Here is a 26,692-nt window from a genome sequence, read left to right as displayed (position 1 = left end):
CAAAGATACCATATTCAGTGAAAGAGCAATTCAGTCTAAAATACTGTTCTATTTAAAGCAGAGCCACCTCTTATCATCATTTATAATGACAAAAAATAGCCTCATTTTAAGGAGCTATAGCAGCCAGGTCTTGTCTCTCTTTTTCATTATGAGTAGGGCAACCGGAACATCTCTCTCATCACTGTAGACTCGTTCATATATGCCTCTGAATAATTGAATGAATTTTTCTTTGACTCTTGGTGACATTATATTAATTCCCACTAATAGTGCCTCCATCTCTAAGGCAACGTGTCCTGATTTTCTGAAAATTTAGGACAGGAAGATAGACTGTAAACAGCTGAGTCCAAGTTGAAATGTCATTTTGATGCAGACAGCTTAAAAGACTGAAGAAATTGCAGTACAGGAAAGCAAGCTCTGTAAACTAGCAATGAAATAGAAAACTGCTGTTTCCACATATATTTAATATCCTACTTTCTTCACAGGATACTACACGTATATGGAGTTGGAGCTTTTTCTGGGCTAGTTTGTTTGGGAGTGTAGAACTGAGTTCATCAAATCTCTAACACCAGTAAAATGGTTTGCCCTATGTTGAGGATTTTAGGCTGCAGTGACTCAGCTCTTGTAGCAATAAAATGAAAGGATAGTGGTGCTCTTCTTTAGGCTTATAGCAAACAGCACTGCAAAACTCTCCGTTGTCAGAATAAGGCCTTGCATGCAGTAAACTTCCATGTTGTTTTTTTGTTTGTTTTTCATTTGTAACTTAACTTGCACTTCCAGGAAGAACGTTTTTCTCTCTCTTCCAAGGCATCCACAAGGGCAGATTAATTATTCTATCTCCAGTCTTCAGATTTTTAACATTCAGTACTGCAGCATAATTAATGCAGGTGGTATTTACACATCATTAGATTTTATAAAGGTTTTACCTCTCTCCTCAAGCTACTACCAATCTTATTTGTATGAATGATACGCCTTGCTCCCCTGCTCCAGTTCTATCTTTTTGTTTAGCTTTGTAAAACCACTCTCTGCAGAACACATACTGTCCTTTATTAATTCTCAATTTTAATCTTTCTCTTCCACATGGAGGTTAAATTCAAGGTATCATATGCAGCCTCTCATTTCCCCCATGTCTTTCTGTGCTGCACTCAAGCTCTGAGTCATAGAGACCTCATGAATACCCTTGGTTCATATCCTTCCCTTCAGTTCAGCAACAGGAGTTTATCCTACAGAAACAAAGTATTGCCCTTATATTTAGCACTGGTACAGCCTCATCTTGAATACTATGTGCATATCTGGGCTCCACAATTTAAAAAATATGTTTGAGTGCATCCAGAGAAGGACAACAAAGCTGGTTAAAAGGTTGGATGGCATGTTCTTTGAGGACAGGCTAATGAGTCTTGCCAAGCCTGGAAAACATGAGGTTGACAGGTTACAACATTGCTGTCTTCAACTTCCTAGGGGGAACTGGAGAGGTTTCACAGAGGTCCTGGTATTGAGTGACAGAATGTGTGGGGAAAAAACTTTTTCATGGGATGTTTGAAGTGGACATTCTGAAAAATGTCTTGTCCAAGAATAGTTACAGGTTGGAACGTGCTCCCTAACCTTTGGTTAGCCCTGAACTAGTCAGACCATCGGACTTGTTTTTTGTAGACCCATTTCTGCTGGAACTATTCTGTTATAAAGTGGGACTCCAAAGAACTGCAGCTATCCTCATTTTTTTTGCTAGGACTTTTTTCCTTAATCATGAATGTTGGTGGCATCTAGTGGTGTCCTAGAAGATACCTGAAAGGCCCAGCTCCTTTCCTATGAGGTTTAGCCATCTAATGGACTGGTAGTTTTCACAGCCCATTATACTAACTCTGTCATCCTTCTTGGCATGTCTTTCTTTATCTAAGGTAAAACACATAATTCTACTATAAAGGTCCTTTGCAGGTGTCTCCATCTTAGCAATGAGGCCTTCATTCATTCCTGAAATGTCAGATTTCACATTCAGTCAGCCTGAGTTGGCAGCTGCTCTCTAGCATTTATAAAATTGGAAAACAAAACTTTTATCTTTTTATCCAAACTCATACTTCAGATTATCTTCTCATAATATCTGCAAAGCTGTTTAATATCCTCTTTTGCCACAGTGACTGTAAGATTGACAGCATTTATACTGCCAATATCTTGGCATAGATACTGGCCTTGATGGGGGGAACGAAGCTTGTGTGATGGCTTGTTTTTTCACTCCTCCTTCTTATTGCCTGGTTCATCTGCTTCCTCTGTCTTAGAAAAATTATGAAAGTAGGTACTGCAATTTTTAGTTAGCTGTTTCTACCATATCTTGCAAAATATAAGACTACTTCTTGTTTATCAAGACCTCAAATGGTCTAGCTAGGAAACTAGGTATATATACATTTGTTTATATCCTGCTGTTTATATATACATACTTAAATGTCTAATTAATCTATGCTAATATTCAGAATTATTAGGAAATACAATCAAGGGCTAAATTCTGCAAGAATTCTGAGCTAAGCTCATTTAATTAGTAGGATTAATTCTGAAGAAAAAATAACAGAACTATTTTCTTAATATCTTAAATAGAGGAATGAAAATACAATTTAAAATGGGGGGGGGGGGGGGGGGGGGGAGGGGGGTACGGGGAATGAAGCTTCAACTCAATGTATTTGATACCTTTTTATCTATATTCCTGCTTCAAATATCAGAAGGTGGAAACTACTATAGTAGAAAATTAACTTTCACCTGAAAACCTGTACAATGTATACTTCCCAATGTTTTCATTGTGTTTACTTGTTGCTTGCAAGGGTTACAAAATGACTAGAAGCATTTCTGCAGGACCATGTATCTCAGTAGTGTCTGAGGAGGTCAAAGGAACCAGATCCTGGAAAATACTGAACTGGAAGAATGGTTTCAAAAGGAATTGAAGCCCACAGAAGGAAATCCACGTAGTCATGGCTCTGCATAATCAAATAGAGACAAACTTCCTCAAGAAAATGATTAACATCTTGGGTTTTGGGTCACGGGATTAGAAACAGAGAAATTATTACAACCTAACCAGTATTTTCTCCTAAACTTAAGAAAGAATCAAAAGAAAAGGCAGAACATAGACAACAGATCTTTCTGTGTTGGCTCTTTTCAGATAGCAGTACAGAAACAGTACACTATATATATTTTTATTTAAAATAGTTTGAGAACAGGAAACTGAGAAGATGACTGTGCTCATACCTGTTTCCTCGCCTCATATTGTACAACCTTTCAGACTAAAATGACTGAAGAATCCAGTTTGCAAAGGTAACTTGTACAGAGGATGAGATGTTTTCTTTTCTTTTTTCTTTTTTTTTGTCTTTTTTTCCCCCAAAGATTTTTTTTAATTTGCCTCAGACAGTGATTCCAAATCCTTTCCCTGTATAAAACAGTTATTCTGTCCGAGCCTATTATTTTAACAAAATACAGCACAGAAGAGCAAAAATCTTTGGGATCTTATGAAAATTTAACTAACAAGATAAAAATACGGAGACATTTCCAACTCGTGACTGATTCATTGAAGAACTTCTACACAGATACTTCCTAAGCTCTCATCATTTTAAATAACATATATTTTATGTGGAAAATATTTATTAGTTGTCTGTGACCATGTTGTGCAATCAGTGTTGTGAAGGAGAAATCCCCACTGCAGCTAGTGAAAAGTTCAGCATTAAAATAATGATAAAAGCCAATCAAGTGACAGATATTAAACATAAATATGTAATAACTAAAAAAGTATTTTCAAGTTAAAAGTATTCTTAGTAAAGGAGATGAAAAAAAGCACCAATAGAAATTAAGCATTAATCTAACAAAACTATGCAGTTAGCCTTTTATACACCACTTATCATTCTTAGATAGAAACCACATTTTACAAGCAATGTAGTTAATGCAAAACATGGCTTTACAGTCAAAGCTTTCCTGACCCTTCTTTAGGAAGTCTCAGAACTGTACCAAATACAGTTCCACTTCTCCATTCAAAGTCTGGCCTCACAGCCAGCCCTGGACACTACTGGCAGGAAAAGAAGAGCAACCTATTCACTCATTTCTCTAGAGCACAGCTGAGCATCAGCACGAATCAATCTTTGCTGTTTATCCTACCAAGTCAGGCACTGAAATAGCTAAAATATTGGCATACTTCATGATAGGCTTTGTTACAAGGCTAGAGTGAGCCAGCTGAGGCTGATGACTTCTTAAATCACCCCCATCAAAATTCAGTGGAAGTCATTTGCCTGAGCTCTGAGACACAGAAGTGAAATGATTTGGCCAGCATCCCATTACAAATCATTGGAGGAGCTGAGAAGCAAATTATGGTCTCCTCACTCACAAACTTACATTATGGAGTGTGAAATATCATCTATAAACTGAATGCTTCTTTCATTAGATTCAGCCGAGAAAATCCACACAGCCCAACCTTCATCAATTAAACTAACTAAAGCAGTAGGTCTAGCCTAGCTCCCTATTCAAGACTTCAGAGCAATTGTTGGGAAAAAAATCAGCCCTCAAGCTTGAAAAACCTTACTTAATTAGAAAAAAAAGAAGTTGCCAAAAAAAAAAAAAAAAAAAAAAAAAGTCTTTAAAGACATCTGAAAGTATATCTAAATCTTTGAAAAGAATGATAAAAGGCTATAGTTGAAGAGTCACTATGCTGTCAGGCAGACTAAATGGCATGCTACTAGATGTGTACAGGAAGTCCAGGAGTCCTTTGTGATAAATTCTGCCACCTAACTGAAGACGGATTTAGTGTAATTTTCTTTTCTCTGAAAGAATTTGGCCAAAACTGTTTATTATTACATTTTCTCTGCCTGAAAGGGCTGATCCCCAAGGTGAACAGAAATGTTAAAAGAGATATTGTTTACAGTTATTTTCCTCTATAGAACAAAGCGTATCCTATTTAGAGACAGGAAGGCAAGTTCCTAGGTAAAGTATACTTTAAAAAAGATAATGCATTCATTTCTTCAGTGCTATCTTTTTATTACATAAATTGAAAACTATTCAGATCACTTCTTTTTTCAGAAGCAGTGACATGTGTCAAAAAATATGTTATGTATCACTATGTTTGGATAAGTTTGAGGAAATTCTCCTTTAAGAAGGGTATCACATATTAATGCATCTTTCTTATTTTTTTTTTAATCCAAAATCTGAACGCTCACTCAGATGATACACAGACAGTTATGTGGAACCTTAGAAAGAGGTTTCAGATGAGGCCTCCAAAGCAGAGAAAAAGTTGTATTGCTTTGTGAAATATTTTAATTGATTTGTCTTTCAAATTTATTAAATGAATCTATAATCTTCCCTATCAGATTACTTAGCCTTTTTCATTTTAGTACAATTTTCAGTTTTACACTCTGGTTATTTGATCACCTTAGTAGTGCACAAAATTGTGCCTTCAGGAATAGCCTGTTGAGAAAAGCCACACGAAGATACATTGCCTCATCAGACTGAAAATGGTGCTTCCTTCTGTAGTGTGTTATCTCTCAAAGCAGCCTGGTTGCACTAAGAGGAAAATAATTGATATGCACTTTTAGATCTCTTCAGTAAAATCACAAATCAAATGAGGGGGCATAGTTGGCAGTTTGCCTCTGACCCTTAATTAGCAGGTTTCTTCCAGGATGGCAATGAATTGCCCTTGCCCAATAATAAAGGCTTCCACTCTTTTGGGCTCTGGTACATGGGCTGTGAGGATTTTTCAAGTCTTTAGTTGCAGAATTATCACAGAGTCCTTACAGAACACTAAGAGGTAAACTTCCATTAGTTTTAAAGATCTTGAGCAAAGAGCTAATTTAATTTGGGCTTTGCTTGAACAAGTCAGAGTAGCTGCTCATTCAGGCTTTAGGTTTAAGAAAACTCATAAAACTCTCTAATTGTTCCTGAAAATGTCCTCCTCAGCCAAGATCGTATTAATTGTATTAGCAAATGTTAAATCCTCGAGCTTGCCAACATTAGAAAAGAAAATTAAACATCCTGCTTCTGAGCATGGTCACAAAATGTAGCTGGCAACCATCTTTTCTTGACGTACCTGTTTTTTTCCCCATGCAACACTTTACACCAAGAATTCTCTTTGCCTTTGCCTTCCCTCTTGCACTTCCCTCTTCCTCCTGTAGGCTATGATCTCTGTATTAAAGTTTTAATGTATGTGGGAACCACTCATCTCAATGTAACAACACCAGCAATTCTCTCTAGCACCTGAAAAATGTTACCTATTTGTTGTGAAAAGAGATTCTTGACAAGGCTATCCCATTAATGTACTTAATGAATTCACTGAGAACAATTTACTGCATGGTCAAAATAGTTGTCTTTAAAGAAACCAATATTGTTACCCACTGAAGTAAAATGTCTTCTACAGTCTTACAAAGGTTACTTTTACATTTAGAGAAGCACTTATGTGGCCAACTGAAATTGGCAGTTAGAAAATTAATTCCATCGTCAAGACACCAGACTCAATTAGCATGTTATTGAAGAACCATTCAAGATTCCGCTTATTACTCTAAGAAATAACTGTCATTCCTATCACTAACCACCACATAGAACTTATTCCTGATGTAGCAGAACTCTTTCTGCGCCTCACCAGCAATATTATCCAAGTTATTAGCTCAAAGTTATCTAATTTTCAGAACGTTCTTAAATAAGTTACTTACTGAAGGATCAAATCTTGCTCATTAGTCTCATTCAGTAATACAAATGTCACCTTATAGAATTTGAAAAAACTACTTGTGTTTAAGGTACTAACTTCTTTGAATGTTTAGAAGTCCAATCCTCTTGGACTGTATGTGTTTCCCTTAGGTATAATGCAAACATAGTTCATAAAAACTGAAATACTTAAATCACATCTATTTCTATTTTCATTAACAGTCACAGTCCGAACATGCAAGCTGGGCATGATAAAATCTCATTTATCTGCAGATAAACAATGTGACCTGCTGAAAGCGTTGCTTAAATAATATTGAGAGCTTCAGGGAAAAAGACACCCTTTCTTTATGAAATACACACATAGGAGAACTGTTATGCCATGGCCTGAACTGATGATTGACCACTTGGTGAAGGGAGTGTCTGGCCCAGGAAGCACAGGTGCAAGCAACTCACCTGTGCTACCCACCTGATCAGAAGGGGTAGACCCAGAGATCACCCCTTTGTGGGTTCCTTAAGGGATTGCCACCAAAGGAAGAATATTTCCTGAATGTAGGCTGTTTTCTGAGGAATGTTTTATAAGCCAGTGACCCTTCCACCCCAAGAGTAACACATACAACTTGATTTCCTTCTTGTCTTCTGTGTGTTACAAGATAACTACCTATTCAAAAGCACCTACTTGTCTTAGGAATTTAAGTTCCATATTCAAAAACTTCTCATGCACTGAAGGACCCTTAGGCTCAGTGACTTACATTGTGATTTGAACTCCAAGTCCATTTAGAAAAATGTATCTGAGTGCTTTTGAAAATTACAGTTGAAGCCAATTATATCAAAGAAAACTGAGATTGAGATGGGGAAAAAAGAAGGTATTCTGAATAGAGTGAGAATATTACTGCAGATTAAAGATAGAATCTGAACTGAAAGCTAGGTATAAAAAGCATCCCAACGAATTAGAGAAACTTACTGCAAAATAACTGAAAAAGGAAAAAAAAAATGCTGTGTTGCTGTTATTGATTGGAAAAGGCACTAGAAACTTACTGATTTTTTTTTCAGTTTTTTAAATCCTAATTTTCTCTTACAAATTGAACTCAGATATTCTTGGTCAGGCAATTTCTCCATAAATACAGACATGGCAAGTAGTCCTCTCTAGAAATAGTGTTTGTTTCTCTCACTTATTAGTGCACAGAATTGAATATTCTTTAATTTTTCTAGGGGTTTCTATTCTTGGCTTATTCACACACACTGCTTTGAAAACTAATCATAGTATTATAGAAAGACTTGGACTGGATGGGACCTTAAATATAATCTAGCTCCAAACTCCCTGCCATGGACAGGGCTGTCACCCATTGTAGCTCAGGCTGCCCAGGGCTCATCCAACCTGACTTCGAGCACCTCCAGGGATGGGGCACCACAGCTTCTCTGTGCAGCTGTGCCAGTGCCTCACTGCCCTCTGAGTGAAAATAGTGTTTCAGCCCCACTGACCTTTACTATTCCTTAGGTATGTGAACCCTTCATTTCAAACTGAAATGTTCTGCCTTGATGTAAGAAACGATGAAGGAATAAAGGGAGGAAAAAATATTCGTGAATGGATTTTTACTGTGCCATAGATAAAAAGAAGGTAAGGTTCATTTCATTAGTCCTCCATCTTTCAAATGTAATATATTTCCAGAAGGTGGACAGAAACAGTAGTAAGAAATATGGTTTGCGAAAGTAAAACAAAATAGTAGCACTGAGCTTCCACTGCTTCATCCCCAGAGTGAAGAGCTAATGTGACATACTGTCAGACAAAGCTACCTACCTGCAGGGCACTACATCAAATTAGTCTTACAATACCTTTATCTTGTGTCTCCTGGCACCTAAATCTTAGCAGTTTTTGTAGAGCCAGCTGTTGAACACTCCTGTGAAATCCACATGGGTCCCCACTGGTGAACCCCATACATACGAATTTGACAATGTCATTTGGATTTTGGCAGTCTATTAGTTTTGTGTTACAAAGCCAAATTGTAGGGTCAAAGTCCAAAATGTTCAATTAACAAAACTTGTGTAGTTGCTTTGATGGAAACGTTAATGGGAAAAACATGCAAAGATACATGAAGAACAGTAACAACAACAACAACAACAACAAAAGAGATCATACAACACTTCGCAGTGTGTACATTTCAGGTGTGGGTGGGACATTGACTGTGAATACCCATTTCAAGGGAGAGGCTGGGCTAGAATAATAGTTTCTATGATTTTAAGACTATGATTGTACTGCTCCTAACTGATTTTTAGCATAGGATATTGAGGCATTCCTAACACTTTCTATCTTATAACGTAACTTAATTTCATAAAGAGTTTAGAGGAAGAAGGATGATAAACTCCATTTCATGTATCTGTAGTTATGATAGAATTGTTTACCTCTACAGATGTATTAATTCCTCTTAAAATAATTCAGAGAAAGATAAGAGATTTCACAAAGCCTGCTGCGGCATCTAATTCAGGGAAAGTATCCTGTTTTCAGAAAAAAAAAGTCAAGGATTTTTAAGAACTGTAGGAAAATAACTTGATAGAATGATGAAAAACATCTGCCTGGCACATTACCTAAGGGAAAAGCAGCACCTGAGCCACTGAGAGCTTGAAGCCCAGAAAGGGGAAATGGCATCCATTCCCCCCAAAAACACACTGCACTTATCAAATGTGGAGGAAGCTACCTGTGAACTTTGTTGTGGTAATTTTGCTTGGTGTTTTTCAGTGGTACTTGATAGGAAATGTCAACAAAGTGAAAAAGACTGTGTGTGAGTAGATGAAAGAGAAACAACAATATTTTACATGTAAAAATACAGAAAATCAGTTGGACATACATGTCAGGGCATGAAATTAAGACAATTTCATGAAAAATCAGAGCCATGTCTATCAGATTTCTACTGAAATGTTACCAGCTCTTGCAGTATGGATTTGTATAGTTATAGGTTTCTTAAATTGATTCAGGGAAGAAAAAAAGATACACTTGAACCACATTGTCTTGCTGAATTCAGCTTGTATGCTGTATGTCTGAGAGCTCTTAGGTCTTTAAATTTAAAATGAACAAGTAGGGAAGTGGACTAGAGTGGACGGGCTCCTCTCACTCCCGCCCCCCTCCCCCCAGTTAATGCGAAAAACTGCTGTCTTCCCCATTCTTCTACAACTGTTATATAACTTATTTAATTTTCTTACACTTTAACCAGAATTCTGGTTAAGCAGAAGTGAGCCATGGAACCTTGAGAGCATATGTCAAAGATTGTCCTTTCTGAATCAGAATGCTTCACATTTCCTGATCCTTTCAGAGAAACTTTTATGAGTTCTCTGTTCCTGATGTTGGCTTTTCACAGAGTGAATTGGTGATGACTTCACTGATTACATACCATTATTATCTTTTTCCTCTTCTCAGTACACCTCCTCTTTTTTTTCCCTCAGAATGTCATCTAGTAAAATTGATTTTAACCCTTTTAATAGCTTCATTTTTCTTTCATTTCTGTAGCAGAAAGCAACAATAAAACTGATTGGTTCCCAATTAGCATAGCCTGTAATTTAGCAGAGAGATAAGAAATGGCCCTATCTTTATAGGTTTGACAGAAACAGGAAATATTCATTTAAAAAAGAAAATGCTCTTGGGATAGAAAGGCTGAAAACTTTAAAGGGTTATTAACTGTGTTTACTTCCTCATTGGTCCCACAATAAATGATCAAAATTCCCTCTGCTTCTGAAATCCAGGAGAATAATTCAATGTAAGTGTGCACTTATGATGGTTTGTGTATCCAAGTATATATGTATATATATACATACATATATATATATGGATATATGTATATGGACTGTATATGGACTGGATATAGTATATGGACTGTGATTCTGGTTATTAGCTACAGAGCTGGGAAACATGTAGCTGTTTACTAATGCTGTGTATCATAATTCATCTGCTGTATTGCCATTACTGACTCTGAATGTTTAGTGTACAGATTGCCACTTAATTCTGTGTCATTGATAAGTCTGTATTTATTCTAATTCTAGACATCTTCATTCACAACTTGAATTAAATAAAATGAACTGAAATGTTTTTTCTCTGCAGCAGTAGCCTTTGCAGAAATGCTTTCCTGAGGCAGCAGCTGGAGAACAGACTCAGTTCGGAGAGCTGGGTGTTACAGCCAGGATTCCCTGGCTCCACTACGGAGTGCTGCAGAAACCAACACGTGCATTCTCCTTGGGACAGAAGTGACCTGGCCCCTGCAGACATGTGGCTTCTCAAAAAAAGGCTGAACCACTCTTTCCAGCCCACCCTACATTCACTTCTCCCTTCTCTCACACTGGCACTGTACTACATGAGGAGCTGGAAAGCACATGTATTTTCTATTTGTCCTTGAGGAGCTGATTTGCATCACTCTAAGTCTGCATATATTGAAGTTCCTAATTGCCATCCACAAGTCCCTTTGGATCGGAGAACATTTCAGTAGCCCAGTGAAGATTTACTAGCTTACCAAGTATGATTTTAACATGTAGGTCACAGGAAACAGCAAAAATTGTAGCCTGAGAGCAGCTTCTGCGCAGAAATCTTTTTGTATCAGCCTGAGTCCTCTCAGAGTTCTGTGGCCTATGAAGATTTCAGAGTATAACAAAGGTTTTTTTGTGGGAATACAAGAAAAACTGTTCAGAGCAGCAGCTGTGTAGCAAGATAAACAGCATGAGATCCAAGGACGCTTCCAGAAGAAGAAAGAAAGAATGGCTCATGGCTCTGATTGGATAAGAGCTTGCATGAATGGTTGAAGAGTGTTTGGAGAATGCTTTGTTGACATGTAAAAGTGGATGGGAAAGTTGTAGGGGTGGATGGAAAAACTAGAAAAAGAGAACTTGTGAAGGTATATAAGCGATGTGAAAACTTGTAATAAATAATTTGGACCATTCACATCTGAGTCCGTGTATCAGATGCTGCAGTTTTTCAGCTTGTAAGGACATTAAATGTACATTCTTACTGCAATCACAGGTCTACCAACATCTTTATGATCATCTTTATTGCTGGAAAATAAATACATGGCCTTTTATCTATCTTGAATAGAAGTTACTGTGTGAGACAAGTTAGCAATCTTCTAGATCATAAATATTCTCTTCTAAGACTATCTCTTAATCAAACTTTGAGTCTCTAGCATTGAGAGAAAAGGATTAAGATACTGACTTCCTTATTCTTTAATTCCAATGAATAATAATCTATGATACCTGTACTCTACATCCAAAATTTATAAAGCAGATCCTTAGCGCCATATTCTGCATTATGTGTATAGAGTTAAAAAATAAGGGAACAACAGTATCTTCAGCTCTTTAACAGAAATTTAAAAGAGCAGAGTAAAGTCTTTTCTTAACTCCCACTGCTCTTAAATTGAACAAGGGTTGGGTCAATTCCCTTTTAAAGTGATGGGATCTCCTGCATTCTCCAGTGCATGCTATCTCGTTCTCTTAAGACTGTTTAGCATATTTCAGACAGCTCAGAATAGTCCATCCATGCGTGTGCCATGTTTCTGCTGTTATCTTCAGTCAGTCAGCCTCCCAGAATATGTCAGTAAGTTGCATATTGATGTGAAGGGCTATGGCAGTGTCTGCTGTAGCTTTAAATGTTGTGTCGCTTTACTTCCACGCAAAGAGATTTAACTGAGATAGGCCTGAATTCAAACTGCCTTAAAAATATATTTGCAGTTTCAAGCAAAATGGACTACTACCACTGATCTTCAAAAGACTTCTTCATGATTATAAAGTCTTGTATTTTAAAGCACACTTTTTCAATTTCTTTTGCTACTACAATCTGCTATTCATGAATATTTGAGTGATCACGGAAAAATAAAGACTTGCAAGTAAATACTGACACAAAATCATATCAGAAGCACATTTGTCCCTATTTTTCCTATAAGGATTGTGTGTCACTTCTTCATGGACTGGAAAGTAAATGGTAGAGTATGTAACTAATTTCTAAGTTTGAAAACGGAATATCAGCAAAGGATGATTAACCAGTTGGCTAAAGAGCATCAGCTGATCACTGGGGATAGTGTGAAGGTATGGAACCTTTCCCTGTTCTGAAACAGCAGGACAACTGATTAAAGTTGCCTATTTAAACTGTTTAGATCAAAATTTTCTATTTTTAGCCAATACTTTGTAATTAGCAATGAATTATTTGATTTCTTTGCTCGTGCTCTTGTTTGGTCTGTATTTATTCTAAGTTCTTCCATTTCTCTTCTTAAAATCACTATGGAAAAAAATCTCCACTTAGAAATATAAATCAGCCTCATTACCTTCCAGGAAAGAATTACCACATTGTAAAACTTCAAAAAGATCAGAGACCAACAGTCTGGTTTACATAACCTGTCACGTAAACTAAAAAGTAATACTAACCTAATCCCCAGCAAGAACAATAAGCATTTTTAATATAAGTTATAGAAAATACAATTTCTGTTGAATCTCTCTATTGTAACAATATTTTAGCCATGATGTTGGTAAATCTTTCTGTCTCACAATGTATCATTCCTGCCAGCATTTCTTATAAATGCAGAAGTTTTATATGCTGGAGAAGAAAATGAACTATTCAGATTCATAACAGTTTTCAACAGTTTATCAGAGGAAAAAAATGCAAATATGACAGAAAATACATACTTTAAAAAATAAGAATGTTCAGAGATATAAATGTGACTCTATATGAGAAAAAACTCTTCTGTATTGTAAAATGTAATCTTTCATATTGAGTATCATTAGTTCAAAATCCCCACTAAGTGTATTTTAAGAGTTAGTTATTAATTTCAATTTATTCATTACTGCTCAAAGGCAGAACTTGTAAGTAGAACTAGTGTTAGTTTTAATGGAAAGAAATATCCTGGTGGATTTCAGAGATGGCAACTTTTTCTCCCTCAAGCAGTGAGGCCTGTGGTCATTAGCAATGTTGCTATATAGAATGTCTTCACAGAGGCATAGGTCAAGTTATGAAGGGTTTGTCAGCTTTTGACCAGTGTTTCAGCACTTACAGCCAGCATGACCTAGATGACAAACCCATCCAACACAGTAGAGTGCAGCCTAAAGCATCATATCATCCAGGACTAGTGTACAAACCAAGAAAGAAACACTGGCAGGGAAGTAGTAAAAGCAGGCTCAGAATGTCAAGCTGCCCTTCATCTCAGAGCCATCCCCACAGCTTGTGCAGGCAGCAAGCTGTTCACCAGCACTGCCTGACCCCATCCACCTGCCTGAAGGGTGTATGCAGTTTGCATGGGTAAGTAATGCTGCCAACCCTTCCACATGGGCTGCCTGATGTGATGCTCTCTACTGTGATGTGGCCAGAGAACAGTACTTGAAATGTACAGCCCTGTGCAGCTGCCAAATGTAGTGAAGACAGAGGCATTGCAGTGAACTCTTGGGCTTGGAATTTGTTCCATTTCCTTCCTGAATGCAGTAACACTCCAGTAAGCTACATAGGTTAAAATCAAGTAATATAGCAAGCAGAAAGACAGCTTTATTATCATGCTCTTGTCAGTCCTTACTGACCAAGCAATGTGAAACATAACGAAGAGGAGGAAAAATAACTCTGTGAGTTGCAGAAAAGTAAAAGATAGGAAAAAAAAAAAAAAACCACACCAGATATTGAAACATCTTTGCCTGTCTTTCAGTATTGTATGCCCTGTACCCTTATAATCATGTGTTTTCACTGGGAATATTACTGGCAGAAACACAAGGGTTAAATCAGTAATTTTTTTATGCACTTAACACCACATTTTTATGATCCTTCTATTGTATTCAAACATCTCAACTCATTTTTGTGGATACTAATGTCAAGACCCGCATCATTTCAAGTGGGAAGGATATTTTCCCCTTAGCTGATTAAAAAAAACCAAGCCCAGTGTGATCCTAATGTTTTCTTCATTGTTCTGGTAGATAGCCAAACTCTCCTTACGGAGGCTATTGATGAGATTCATGTATCATAATCAGAAAGGGAGGTAAAAAACTTTGTGTTCTTAGTGATACATATTGAAATGCTGGGATAAACAAAGAATAGCTTGAATGACCTATTAAATCATTAGTACCACCAATAAGAAACAAAGGACGTTTAACTGTCCTCTGACACAGAAAGCTGCTCTGTCTGTTCTGTTTGGCAGAAGGTTACTATGGGTAACAAACTAAGCAAAATGCTGGTCTGGCTGCTTGGAATGCAATTTTATAATAGTACCCATAACAGAAACTTTATGTTCCTTTCCCCTAGAGGAAGGCTGTGGCCTCGATCCGTAAAATGTCAGAGGATTTCTGCATATAGCAGCCACTTGAATCCAAAATTACAGACCTTCATTCAATTCCTCTTGTTCTATTCCCAAGATTACCTGAAAATTCCCTTTTTGTGTCTCATGTTTCTGCAACTGCCTTTTCTGCTCCCTGCTCCTTGAGGATAGGGATGAGACACTTTGCATTAGACAAGTCAGTCAGACAAAGCAATAATATGCTCTCAAATTTTAGGAAGAATTCTTATTCCTTAGAAGTAAGAAGTAAAAGGTATAAAGCAAGTTACTGCCACAGCTAATGATGTTTTGTACCTTCCTCATCTTCAAGGTATTCAGGAACATAAACAATGCATACACTTGTCTAAACACAGATCTGGTTAAGAGAGGTTGCTGTTGCTGGATCTTCTGTTGCAGTAGCAGCACCTGTGTGCACCAGGCAATGCAAGGGAAGGCTTCCACTTTGAGTTAAGATTCTTTGATTTTGACATGTAGATGTTCTTATACATGAGACGCTTAAGTTTCTACCAATTATCATGGAGGTGGAGAGCAGTTGAGGTTGCCAGACTGTGATTTCCTACTTTAGGCTGAGTTTTACTTCTCCAGCTTTCTTCAGCTGTTGAGAGCAGATCTCCACTGGCTGTAGTTGGAGGTTCTGTACTTTTGGCACCACTGGAAAAGAACTCATAGTTACAGAACTTGGCTGGGAAGGTGGAAGTCCCATGCCTTTGTCTTTTCTCTTTTTGTGAAAAGCACTGTTCAAAGTGGGAATCAAGGTGCTCTGCACTTAGACAAGTGCTCTCAGATGAAAGAAGCCATGTTCTTTTTTTGTGTTCTTTCATGCCAGTTTTCTCAGCTATTGTATCTGATCACCTTCTAGGTTCTTATTAGCTGATATGACTAAGACCTGACATACAGAGCTCCTTTTTTTCTGCATTTTTTCATTGAAATAGAATTATAACCAATCAAAATTCGTTTATCTGGTAAAAGCAAAGTATCTTTCACTTCAAAGGGAAATTGCAGACATTTGTGAACAGGTCATGGTTTCTAAACCCATTCATTTCAGTTACTGGACCAGCTCCTGAGAAACCTCCATCTCCTGCAAACAGAAGTATAACTTCATAGTGTTAACTCTATTGTGAAGGTTGAGTTTTCCAGAGGAAATTTTTGAATTCCTTCTTTGTTTTAAAGTACAAGGATCCTATTTCATGTGGTGTCAAGTAGCTCAATTATTACATCATAGTTTAAATGAAACATTTCCCACATTACTTACCTATTACTTACCCTGAAATATTTGAATGAATGAGGAAAGCAAGGAAAGCAATTAGAATGAGTAAATAACACAAGATGATGAGCTCTTTCAAAGAAGCAAATGAACAAACAAAAAAACAAGTGTGGCTTATATCCCAGATAATTCTTATTCCTTGGCTAGGGCAGATTCTATCAAACGCACTCATGTTATCTAGAGAACTGGCAGTGACACTTCTCTGCTTGCAGTTGTGTAACTTGCTGCTGTACTGTTGTTAATTTGGACTGAGGAAGTAAAGAGAACACAAAAGCAGCAAGATCTTAAAAAAAAAAAAAAAAGGTTTTCAGCTAGTATTGTTAAATGGAACATTAAATAGTCTTAGAAGACTGAATAATGCTTCAGTCCATGTTATATCTCAATCTAGTCAATCCTAGGAAAAGGTAACAGTTCTGCGGCTGTCATCTATTGTTGCATAAAAATATATTTTTGCACATTCTTTTTTCTCTGCCAAGAGTGTTGGTAAAAATGAAATGTTTCTCTGCAGAAACAGTAACACAAACTTGCATTAAAGAAGTAATCTTCAAAAACACCCATCTCTCCTGCAATTTATAGAAAGGAAGAGCTAGATTTGCTAGCACAGAAAAAAAAAAAAAAAAAAAGTAAAATATAGTTTCACTGCGGGAAACTCATTTTGGTGTGTTCAGGACTCATACAAGAATCTATTTTAATTCAGAATAGGTCTATACAGAAATCTGTCAGAGCAGTGTTGACTCACTGCTTAAAGCTTTTGACCAACCTAGGCAGAAACAACTGCTTTCTAAGTGGCAAAAGCTTCAGTTTTAACAGACTGCACTTGTTTCAAACCGCCCCCAACTCCAGGTATATGTAGGTTTTCTGTTTGCTTTCCAAACACAAGGATTTTCCTTCCTGGCAACCTACAACTACCAGTCTCAGAATATATTCCACCTTGCTGCTCCCCTATTCTATGTGCTTCTTCTGATTATAAAATAATTATGGTTCAGAATTTTTCCAGATACTTAAAGGGAAACTCCTATTGAGCCTGAATTTGCAAAGGCTGTGAGGTGACCTGAATGTGGCTTTTCAGAATGTAAAGGGGAGCTATAGGAAAGAAGGGGACAGACACTTCAGCAGGGTCTATGGTAATAGAAAAAGGGGAAATGGCTTCAAGCTCAAAGAGGGTAGACACAGGATAAGTATAAAGAAAAAATCTTTTCTAGTGATGGTGGTGAGGTTCTGGAACAGGTTGCCCACTTATGTGGTTAATGCCCCATCCCTGGTGACTTTCAGCATGAGGCTGGATAAGGCCCTGGCAACCTGGTCTAGCTGGGGTGTCCCTGTTCACTGCAGGGGAGCTGGACTAGATGACCCTCAGATGCCCCTTCCAACTGTAAGGATTCTATGATTCTAAAATCGTTGGAGACCAAAGGACTTTCTTTGTTTAGAGACAGATAATTATTTAACTCTGAAGATTGTATAAATATATAAAAGATCTTCAGGATCTTCTATGACCTCTCTTACAGAAAGCTTTCAACTTGTAAGCTCACTTAGCTACAGTGGTAAATATCTACATATAGCAGTTTATATAACATTTTATATTGAAAAATAAAAAGTGAAAGATTCATTCAGAAAATAACCAGCATTACAATAGAAATTGTTCATAGCAATTCAACTGATAGATTCTCCATTGTGAATTGATAAGCTTCTCTCTGTGACTAGTTAGGGCAGAAACACCAGTGGTACCTTCTGCTTAACAGAGAAAAGTTAGATAAAAAGTTAATACTTAGGGAGACCTCAAATAAATTATTTATCATCTGTTCACTGAGAATGATATAAGGGTTGTGGGAACGACAAATAATCCAGCCAATTGCCTTGAAAGAACAAAGAATTTGATACCTCAGAAAACTGTGAGGACATCTGTATGTGCTTGAATGAACGTAATCTTTCCTATTGTTTGAAGATTATTTCCCTTTCCAATAGGAAGACATAATAGACAGTTGACAAGGATTTACAAACATAATTTATATTAAAAAAAGAAAAAAAAAACAACTGAAACCAGTCTCCCTCATATGTAGACAGGTGAACAATTCATTTTTCACTCACTCACTGGCAGTATAAAGTGTTATTAATACCTACAAAGCTGACCCAAGTTGCACACATTCCTCTTTCTGACATTTCTCTGGATTTTCTCTCACCCTAGCATTTCATTTTCCTACCAGCCCTGAGATCTATTTGAATTAAGTTTTCTTCCTTTCTTAGTTATGGGACTTGCAACCATGGTCTGCCCAGGAAGGAAGGAATGGACCTGCATGTCCTGCTCACCAGCACTGAACCATTAGAATGGCTTATCTGACTTTGGACTTAGAACATGATTCACAATCCCTTTGTCTTGAGCATAACAAAATATATTAACAAAGAATGTATTAACAGGGATTTTAGGAGGGATTTGTTATGTGATTATGCTACTTAATTGACCTATTCAGTAGTGTTCAAGTTACATTTGAAACTATGACTAGTTATGTGATATATATGATGACTATAAGACAACATTCATAGAAATTTATGCAAGACTTTATATCAAAAGTTGCTAGGCTTTATATCAAAACCTGGTGCCCCACACAGATACTCAGGACTCTCTGTATCAGTATCTTAATGCTCATTTATTAACCACAAACATAGAAAACATCATCTATTTTCAAATGTAAATTATGGTTTCTATCCATTGTAAAATATCAGATTCTCGAAATGGAATAAGGAACTCAAGCACAAAATTAAATTTTGATTTACGTATTTTCTAGGAAGCATTGGCCTTCTGTAATGGAAAACAATATGGCTAAATCCCCCGTGCTTTTCTCGTGTAAGTAATCTTACCATGGATTTGCTCTAACATCCCTGAAGAGATTTGTCATAACTTCCAAAAACCTTGGATCAGTCTCCAAATTTATTTATTTTTATTCATTTCTTCAGAGATTCTTTTCTATAAGACCCTTTGGATAGAATAAGTAACTACAGGTTTTGGTCTTATAGAAAGAAGGTTGAATATATTTAATCGGTTCATCATGTAGTGATAGTTTCTGCACCAAATCAATCCGCAGCCCAAACTAGAAAGTCTGAGTATAAAAAATATTTGTACTGATTTTCAAGCTGCTAGAGTAAACAAAATACAAAGACAAAGGCAGCAGCATTTCTAAAATTCCTACTGTTTTTACTGCTAAGCTTGTAAGAAACTGACAGAAGTACCTTTACATTTAAGCTTTCCAAACAGCTTCTTGAGACTTGATGCATGCTGTCACTTATAGGTTATCAATAATGAAATTACTCTTCACTTCCACTGGACCAAAATAAGTTCTCCTTACTGATTTCAGAAGGTTTGTTCCCAACTTCTGCTTTTGTGACTAAGAGGTAAAAAAAAATAATAAATTTTACTGTCTTTTAAACTTTTTTCTTCATGCAGTCTATATCCTTTTTCTTCATGTGGAAAGCATTCTAGAGAACTATTCAAAGACAGAAAATGTTTCCTGACAAGTCTGATGCAGAGAAGGAAATAATAAACATCAAAACCTATACATTGTCAGGATGATCATTTGATACTGTCACTTCAGACTCCAGTGCACTTCCAGACCCTTTTACAACTGTGCTGACTGACAGCATTTCAACAGTTACAGACAGTTTACTGCAACTCCAACTGTTCTGTCAGACAGTGAATAAGGAGAAAATAATACAATTATGACCAATTTTTTTCATGTTAAGTACTAATTCTTTTTTGCATCTAGTATTCTTTTAAGATCTGATCTTAGCAAAGGAGAAGTGTTTTATTTTCAAGGGAGCTACTATATGCAGAAAGCAACTATCAAATTGCCTTTGTTCTTTAAGTCCTACAGTGGATGTGCTTATGTCTTTTGCTGCATACTGGTGACAGCGTGTAACATTTGGTAATAATTCTTCCTAAAATACAAGTCATGCACTTTGCTGAATTGTTATGCCCTTAGGGAGGTACTGACAGCTACACAGGTTGCAGGCACAGATCTAAAGGTCACAGATGACAGCTAGATACTTAGCACTTTCATCCTCAGTTTCAAATTATTGCTTAATTGTCATTTGCCTTTAAAAATGTTCCCCTTAAGTGTTTTGCTGAATCAGAGCCTATGCGTGGTCTAACTCACTCCATATTGTACAGAGTGAAGTCCACGGCTAAAGGTTTTGCAGGTTAGTTTATTCATCTGGGAGGGGGTATGTGGCTTCTCTCCCATGGTGCTTCTAATTTTTCCCTGCCCTCATCCTAGAGACTACTCTAAATTATGTCTGTAAATCTGATCCTCCTGCAAAGGAGCCTGTCTTCTTTCAGAGCATGTTAAAATATTATCACCTCTAATGCAGTATTACACAACATGGGTGGATTAAGAGTAGGTTGGATAGTGACCACCAAAGATTGCAGTCAACTGCTCCACATCCAGGTGGAAGTTGGTGGTGAGTGATGTCCCCAAGGAGTCAGCCTTGATACCTGTGCTCTTCAACATCTTTATGGAAGACATAGACAGTGGGATCAAGTGCACCCTCAGGAATTTTGCAGATGACATCAAGCTGATTGGTGCTGATACAATAGGGGGAAGGAATTTCATTCAAAGGGACTGGATTGGGTTTGAAAAGTGGGTCCACGAGAACATAATGAGGTTCAACAAAGCCAAGTACTAGGCATTGCAGTTTGTTCAGGGCAATCCCAGATATGCATACAGGCTGGGATTAGAACTCATTGCTCTGCCTTATATATTAGGTGGAAATTCTTTACTCAGAGGATGCTGAGACACCGGCACAGGCTGCCCAGAGAAGCTGTGGATGCCTCATTCCTGGAAGCATTCCAAGCCAGGTTGGATGGGGAGATCTAGTGGTTGACCGTCCTGCCCATGGCAGGAGGGTTGGAACTAGATGATCTTTAAGGTCCCTCTAAAACTAAGCCATTCTGTATTTCTATGATTAACTTTAAGGAAACTTCCTGGAATCACCAAATTCCATGTAGATCACCAAATAAGATCCAGTAGTAGACAATAAAAGACAATAAAAAGACAATAAATTCTTTTATTTTCTGAGTCCTTTTAACAGCCTCCCTAAAGTTTAAGATATCATTGCCAGTAATTGAAGCAAAGTGTTGCATCTATAGGGCATGATACAATAATGCAATAGAGAACTCTGAAGTGGTGATGATCTCAGGAAGAAAAAAAATACAGTTGTTTTAGTACTGTTTGCTAAGAGAGCTGGTTAGACTCACAGCAGCATGATGCTCATGCAGTTGAAATTCTTGTGAAACCCAATTGACTAAGAAGGACCTAGGTTTTTCTGTAGCAACTGGGGTGATGACTCAGGATCTAAAACAAGTTGAACACAGAAAGCTGTATTGATTCATGACTGCCTGACCCTGAATGTACCTATACTCCTTATGTTACACTGCTCTGTGTTGTCCCAAGCATCTCTGGTTATGACTTTTTACAGGTTTACACCATATCAGGCACTGCCATAGGGCAAACCATTGTTACCAGGACTAACAAGCTTTATGGATTTGTCCTCAAGAATTCTTTGGGAATGGCTATCAGCTTGAACGTATCAACAAAGATAGCGTCACACTGTGAGCATCAAATGTCCTGTAATCTCAAATTTCTTGCCTAAATGTTTGTGTATTGTTGGTTCACCATGCAGAGCTATGGTTTTGTTCTGGTAGATATATCTTTTATAAAAGAGAAATAATACAACTCTTCACTGTTTCTACCAGTCTACATGACCAGTAGTTTCCCAGGCAATATACATATTGCAGAAACACTCTACATATCCTTCTCATATTAAAGACTTGCCTTTCATAGGTGCAACTGTATCCACACTGCAGAACTAATTGCTATCAGAGTCCACATACACCAGCAGCTCATTTCAGCAAGTGAACAGCAAAGTAGACCTGTCTGTTTTGTAAATCTTGATGGAATTTACACACATGGATAACTTCAGTATGAAGTTCTTCTCACTGTTAAGCTGTTTAGACTGGCCAAATTCTAAATAAACAGAAAACTTCTAAGTAGAAATTGAAGACCATTGCAGGACAAACAACTTCAGGAAAAGTACTACTTGATGAGGGTGCAAACATTTTACATTCTAGATTTGGGCATGAAATGGCTTCATGTTTCAGTGTTACAAAATCTTTTGTGGAGCTTTTGCTTTACCACTTTTGAAACATTAACATAGAAAATATTACAGTTGAAATGAAGCCAGTGAGTGAAGCAGAAGTTTCCCTCTCTACACAGGACAAAAAAGTCTGTACCTACCCATTGATTTTCTTTACAGTCTGGGTCCAGGGCCTTATGATAAGCATAACCTGTTTGGAGCAAAGTCTGTGTCTGAATGCCTTCAAACCATGCAGTGATCTGAACCTCAGACGTTCTTCTTCTAGAGCAAGATGTTCAACTGCTATTAGGAGTTCAGACAGACACTCACGCTATTGTTTCCTTTTGTTCATCACTAATGTTGTTGAACCTATTGCTTCTTGGTTGTTCATCCTGTCAGTATTACACAGCCTAGTTTTCTGGTTTGCAGAGACCTTAACTCTTTCAACACAACACCTGCACAATTTTGTCCTCATTTGTACAAACCAGAGTGTGTAGGTTGTAAAGAATTAATAGCTAACATCTGAACAACATTTTGCAGTTATGCCCATTCTTGCACCTCAAAGTGTTTGTAATTATGTCTTTTCAAACTCAAGAAAGCTGTGGAGAAGTTAATAAGAAACTGCACTATATTTCCTCACTGTGTAAGAATCGTGTATATAAAAAGAAAGATCACATAATTGCTCCAAAATGTTTCTCTCATCATTGTCTCATATGTGAGAATTTTCAGTTAAAGTGATGAAAATAATACATTCATGCACATAAGAAAGTAACTGCATGTGCTAGCAAGAAGTTCTCTTTCACAATCATAACTATAGCAGCATCTTGCAGAAAGCCTGCTATTTTATAGATATTATTTTATTCAATAACAACAATAACAAGAAAATCAAACTACTTCTAAATGCCTTTCAGCATATAACCATCTGTACTGAAAACCTCAGTATAAAAAGCCAAAATCCATCTCTCTAACTTTAACTGAAGTGCCAGGAAGGGATTCATTTCCAAATGAGGACTTTTTCATTAAGGTATCTGTGGGCATGCATAGGTGAGTTAAATGTTAAGCCCCTTGTAGCAGATAGACATAGACAATGAAATCAAAGATCAAGTCAATAGACACCAAAATTCTATCAGCTAAATTGCTGCCTCAACTGTATGGATAAAGTACTAAATTTATTCACATTGATGTAACTGTCTGATACTGTACTGAGAGCACTAGGGCATGTGATCTGGCTTTTGTTTACCCCTCCTAAGAATACAGTATTTGCTGATGCCATACAGAAGGCTTTTGTGAATTAGGAAGAATCAAAAACAAAGTGGAACTACATTATGACTTCTCTGGAGGATATGAACTTTATGCTCAACATATCCATTTTGGTTCCTTCATTATATTCATCACACCTTTTAGTCAGAGACAAATTGCAAAAGGTATTGAGTCAGTGCTAACGTTTAGTCATTCATGTGTCTAATGTTATTCGTAATGCAGGCCAAATTCTTATCTCTGATCATGCTCATGGTCCTTCTCTCAAGCTACTTCAACAGTTCTATGTCTTTCTTGTGCTGGGGGCTCCAGGCCTGGATGCAGTACTGTAGGTGGGGTCTCAAAACAACAGAGAGGGACAATCTCCTCCCTCTCCCTGCTGGCTACTCCGCTTTTGATGTAGCCCACGTTACTACTGAATTTCTGGGTTACAAGCTCTTGCTGCTGGCTCGTGTCCAGCTTTTCATCCACCAGGACACCCAAGCTTAATAAATTTGGAGCATCCTAAGTATACCTGAAAGATAAATAGAAACTCACTGATTCCTACGTGCTTTGTCTATTGGAGTGACTACATATAAGAACATTTTCACTGTTGTGGTCTTAGATACCATAAATCATCTGTTACTTTTCTTCAGACACTCAGACATCAGAAACTTTATGTGGCTTTAAAAAATAGGGGGGGGGGGAGGGAGGTTCAGAATCTTTGTTCTTTCTAATGAATACAGATGTTTCAACATAATCGCATCTCTGTTATCAATAGCAGTATCAACCTTGGCCAAGGAAGAAACTTTAAATAAATATTCAGGTTCCCATCATATTTTAAATAGATAAACAAATGAAATTTCAATTATGAAATCTCAGGCAAATCTATAATAAATATGATGTACTGGGGAGATACATCCTCTGAAATAGTCTGCAGCTAACTCATTCCCTTTTTCAACAGCCTATCAGTATCTTTGATAAGAAATATTCATACAGTAATTCTCTGTACTGTTCTTGCATTTGAACACTTAATAGTCTTTTTTTTCATTTCATAATCATCTTAACAATACTGTTATAATAGCTGTGACTGCACGTTTGACATTAGGAAAATGATTTGTGTGTTTTAAGAAATTAAGTTGTTGAAAAGAAAATGAACAAGAAAAATCTTGTTTCAAGGCTTTGGTAGAGAGTGTTAGAAGGCTTTCATAACACTACAAAATACTGAGTCATGTCTTTCTCTTCTGATATTTAGTTATCTCTGGATTACAATAATTAGGAAAATATTTACATGTAATTTTATTTATGTATTTTACACAAAATAATAGTCTTCTCCCAGAAATTTTGTTGACAGGATTGTCACCATGATGAATTCTTCTTTTTGCCCTCTACACTCCTGTATTTTGTATTTGTTTTAATAAGAAAAATTGTTTTGCCCTTACTCCAGCTAGCATTTGTCATTTCTCTGTTACAGAGTTCCAGATACACAATAGAATTCTTTTTCATGTCAATACAGTTTTCAGGTGCAAATAGATAAATTACAGATGAGAGGTAGAAAAGACTCTTTGTGAAATATGAAAAATTCTCACAGCCTTCTCTTTTCATCAAAACTACTAGTCTTCCAATTAGCCCAAGAGTTACAATTTCTGTGCATCATACTCACTTTTTATTCTTTTGAATTTCTATTTTTCATTTTTATTTCGCTACAAAGCATTTGACACTTGTACAGTCTCTTTTTTTCTTTTTCTCAAATTCAATCCTTGGAACCTGTTCTGCAAGAAAAAGAGTCAAAGATAATGACATTAGCTTAGATTACCATGCCTGTGTATTTTCCAGAAATTCCACACCAGATTTTTTCATTTTTCTTTCTGTATCTGAATTGTAAATCCTTCATTCCAAAAACACATGCATCATTTCTTTCCTCATCTAAAAATGTATAACCTCTCTGGAGCAACTCTACAGTGTTATGATAGATAGGGGGAAAAAGTGAATGTTGTGCCACGTTTTGAGTTTTTTTGTTCATTTTTACTGCAGTGTAATAGCTAAAAATAAGGAGGAACCAGTGATTTCTGGTTTATGCTTCCTATTGACTGCATTCAAAGTCTAGCTTGTGATAGGAATGCCAAACATCTGTTTGAAAATGAAAAGCAATTGCATTATTCACTCATACATTTGACTTGCACTGTATATGTTCAGGTGTTGTCATCCTCCATTGATCACTGTATTGTTCTGGAATATGTTAAGCCTGGAGACAACGTATCTGCTACTTGCTGTTCAGTCAGAAATCTAGTGAAGAATTTGATGTTTTTTCTGAACAGCTTTTTTTTTGCAGAAAAATATTAAAATGTTTATGTTGGTATTTGAGAAAAGAGGAGATCCAGAAAGTGTGACAGACATTTTTAATAGAGTTTTATCATGTTGGTTCACAGATGAGATTATTAGTTTGTGTGAGTATCTATGGACAGGAACTTTATATTCTAGAGTTCTTATGTTGTGATGTTGTGTCTTTTGCTGAACAAAAGAGTGATAGAATCGGGGACTATCCTGTTCACCCCATTTTGTCATATATCTTTTTCCTTAGGAGACAGCAAGTAATGCAGTCAGCTCTATTAATATCATCACAAATCTTGCTGACACATCCATTAAGAAATTCTCATGGCCTCCTCTTGTAGTATTCTGAAGTCTTCAAAAAGACTTCAATTTCTCTTATAATGGGATGAAGCTTCACTGACTACAATTGGTATCCTTTTCTGTTTACTGGTGCCCAAGAAAATTAGAAGTTATTGATAAGAAAATTAATGAATGGTTAATAACAGAAATATAAGCAAAGTGATGTAACGGAAAAAAAAAAAAAGGATATACTAAGGTAAGGAGAGAAGAAAGATAAAGAGACAGAGAAAAATGCTAGGCAATTGAAGAGACAATCTTAACAGATTCAGGAAGAATTTGAGATAGGTGATGCAAGAGAGGTCTGGAAAGAGAGAGAAGAGTGTTAGGACAAATCTCCAAGTAGTGAAGAAGATGTCTTATATACATTTGCAGTGACCACTTCATTATTAATGCATTTTAATCAAATGTAAAAGCACACACACACACAAAAGAAAAAAAAAAAACAGAAAAAGCATGAGTGACCATGCATGGCTAACCATAA

The sequence above is a fragment of the Gallus gallus genome, chromosome 3 (assembly GCF_016699485.2).
Source record: "Gallus gallus isolate bGalGal1 chromosome 3, bGalGal1.mat.broiler.GRCg7b, whole genome shotgun sequence".
NCBI classification, from domain to species: domain Eukaryota; kingdom Metazoa; phylum Chordata; class Aves; order Galliformes; family Phasianidae; genus Gallus; species Gallus gallus.
This window is presented reverse-complemented; position numbering follows the sequence as displayed.